The 3,628-nt window shown below is 36.8% G+C and overlaps 1 protein-coding gene across 1 annotated transcript in view; it reads left to right on the plus strand.

Moving 5' to 3' along the window:
• The window catches only part of LOC101589783 (protein transport protein Sec23A), a 66,680-nt gene that overhangs the window by 30,974 nt on the left and 32,078 nt on the right, over nucleotides 1-3,628 (plus strand). The gene's annotated exons all lie outside the window — the stretch shown is intronic.

A 3,628-nucleotide genomic window follows, 5' to 3' on the forward strand; every position in this document is an offset into this window, starting at 1 on the left:
AAGATATAGCAAGACCTATATACCAAGAAATGTAACTTTTGTATCTGATAAGGTCAGCCAAGTACTCTCAGGATTTATCCTGTAGCCCTGTACCGCCTTTTGTACATTCTTTTGTCAGTGTCTGACATGAGGATGAGTCACAGCCATTGCTTGACCAATTTGCTCTCTGTGAAAGCTTGAGGAAATGTTTTTTCTCTCCATGTGATTCTCCACAGGCTCACTTTAGATCATCGAACACATTCCTCTGTGGCTCCATTATCTTCTTGATAAGAAAATTTGGAGCACAACTGAGTTACGGCATTTGTTTTTATCAGTGAATAAAAAGTGAAACACAAGTCCCACTTAGTATTCAGTACTATTTCATTGTATGGATATGGCAGATTTAATCCATCAGCTAATGAACATTTCATTACAATTTTTTGGATGTTTTGAATAATGCTATTTTGATCATGTGTGTAAGGTTTTATGTAGACATTATGTTTTTGTTTTTCTTAGATATATACCTACGAATGGAGTTGTTGGGTCATATGGTAAGCTGTGCTTAGTGTTTTGGAGGAGAGCCAGCTGTGGTGGCAGGTGCCTTTAATTCCAGCACCCTGGAGGTGGAGGCAGGAAGACCATCTGAGTTCAAGGCCAGCCTGGGCTACCTAATGAGTTGAAGGACAGCGTAGAATATGTAGTGAGATTCTGTATCAGAAAACCCAGACCAACAACCCAAGAAACCCCCCAACCCAAGCCAAACCAAAGCAAATGAAAGAAAAACCATTTTGAGTATTGGGAAACTGTTCTCCAGAGTCACTTTACATCAGTTCCCACACCCAAGTATGAGGATCCCAATTCCCACATCCTTGTCAACACTTGTTATTGTCTGTCTCTTACAGTAACTATACTAGTGGGTATGAAATAAAATCTCATTGAGGATATGATTTACTTTCCTTTGAAGATTAATGATGTTATGCATTTAAACAGTTTTTTTGATTAGTTATGTCTTGACAGTATGTAGCAATTGCGTTCGTCTTGGGGAATTGGTAGTGTGTACATATCGAATCTCTGCACTCTCCTCCCTGCCTTCCCTTCTTGAGAGCTCCTTTTCTCAGATCCCCTTGCCACAAAGTCTACTTGCCTGTTTCCTATTACCTCTTTCATTTTGCCCTTTAAATTTTTATATTTTGGGATCTTCATATAAGAGAAAGTGTGTGAATTACAGCTTTGCATCTGATTTATTTCACTTAGCGTTATAGTCTCCAGGTGGCTCTATTTTCTACAGATGACTCACATTTATGGTTCTTTATAGCCAAGAGGTACTCCAATGGCCACTTGTACTTCTGAGTTTGAGAAGTGTCTGTTCATTTCAGTTGTCCATTTTTTAATTGGGTCTTTTATTTGGGAGTATCTAATTTATTTTGAGTTTTTTCTATATTCTAGATACTTGTCTTGCCCAAGGAGTAGCATTTTTTTTTTATTTTTATTTTTATTTTTTAACATTTTGTAGGTTGTATTCTGATGGTTGGCAGTTTTCTTTGGTGTTTAGGAGCTTTTTAATGTGATATCCCATTTGATTCTTGGTATTTCTTGTATAATTGCATTCTGTTCAGAAAATCTTTGCCTATACTTGTTACTTAGAGTTTTATCTATTTCTAGGAGACTTAGTGCTTCTCTAGTTGTATTTACATCTTTGATCCATTTTGTTCTGATTTTGTACAGCATGAGAGATATGAGCCTAGATTCATTCTTTTGCCTTTTGTTAAAGAGACTTTTTCTTCAGTGTGTGTCACCTTTTATCGAGGCTCAGAATGTGGAACGTGCTTGGGGTTGCTCGTGCGTGCACTTCTTTTTCCGTGGTCAACATGTCTGCTTTTGTGCCAGTACCACACTGTTTTTAGCCCTGTAGCTTTCTAGTACAACTTGGAATCTATGCTTGGATTATTTTGGCTTTTCTGGGTCTCAGGATTTGATGCATTATCAATTATAGTGTAACATAGGTAGTCATAGATGACACATAGGTGAAAGCAGAAAAATCTGAACCTACAAACTATTAGAATTATGGGAAGTTATTACGCTTTCTGGATCTAAGTATACAGAGTACACCTATATTTTTATATACCAGTAGAAAAATATACAAAGATAAAAATTTATAAAAGCATCTAAGATAATGTATCATATCTTTTATCAGCATCCAAAGTAAAATTAGTGGGCTGGTGAGATGGCTCAGTGGTCTAAAGCACCTACTTAGAACAAGCTCAGCTAAAGCACAAGGACCACGGTTCAATCCCCAGCACCACATGCCAGCCAGCCCCGCCCCCTGGTGGGCTGAGCCGGTCACACACACACACACAAATGAATAAAATTAAAAAAAAAAAAAAGCCTAAATGTGGACAACACATGAAATTATCTTAATAAAATATAAAACTTTAAAAAAAAAAACAAAGTAAAATTAGTATAATTATTCCACATCAATTTTTGTTCTTTTGCCTATTTTCTTTTTTTTTTGTATTTTAGGGAAGAGGCTACAGGGTGTTCAGGGTCTCACTCCTAGATCAGACTCGTAGTGATCTGCCTATTTACATTTTCCCAAGAGCTGGGATTACAGGTGTGCACCACCATGCCCAGTCTCAATTGCTGTCTCAGTGCACCCTAGCACAGCAGCCCCAGGGATTGAACCCCTGGTCTCTGCGTCTGCTGAGCTATTTGGCCGGCCCTGCCTATTTTAATTTTTGATTGTATCTTCTTTTTGTATGTGTTATACTGGGGATTTGACCTAAGGAACGCTGAGCTATGATATTCTTGGCCCTTTTTATTTATTATTAAATAAAGAATAGTATTTTCTTTTACTTTTGAGACAGAATCTCTTGAGTTCCCAAACCAGCCTTAACTTACTATCCTCGGCCTCTTGCGTAGTAGGTAGGATGATGGATGCGCCCCTGCATGCCTAGCTGTTCATGATATCTGTTATTGTGTAAAAAGTACTTAAATACTTAAAAAGTATGAGCATTTTTGCATAGACATCTGTGTGTGTATTCTTTTTATATAAGCAGTAGAATACTTTACACATCTTTTCCCACTAGTATTTTTTGCCTGTGTCTTGGAAAGCACTCTGTATTATTACTCCTCTGTGTGGCTGTACCACATTTTATTCTCTGATAGGTGATCATAGGGTTATTTTCAATTTTTTGTTATTACAAATAGTGCTTCATTGAATAACCTTATGCATTTATTTTGCTTTTTGCTTTTGTTTTTGTTTTGCTTCTGTGGAATCTTTGTGAGATAATATCTTCAGTACTTGGGGTCTAGATTCTTGATAGTGAGGTGGCTGGATTATAAAGAAAGTGAGTGTGTAATTTTAATATGTTTGGTTTCCTCTCTACTATTTATACATTCTTCCAGCAACATATGAGGTTGCCTGTTTTTCCAAAGCTTTAGCAATGAAATACATTGTCAAACTGTGTCTGATACTGATCTATTAGAGAATAAATGATATCTCAGAATAGTTTTTATTTGGAAATTAGTGGCTTTTGAAACTTCATTAAAAAGGCAAGTACATGCCTACTGTAAGAAATGTAGGCAGTGTATATATACATGAAGTGAAAATGTTCCTTAATGTCCCTCTGTTCTCATTCACTGGGTGTAA

This window comes from Octodon degus, unplaced genomic scaffold (assembly GCF_000260255.1).
Source record: "Octodon degus isolate 3935 unplaced genomic scaffold, OctDeg1.0 scaffold00265, whole genome shotgun sequence".
NCBI lineage: Eukaryota > Metazoa > Chordata > Mammalia > Rodentia > Octodontidae > Octodon > Octodon degus.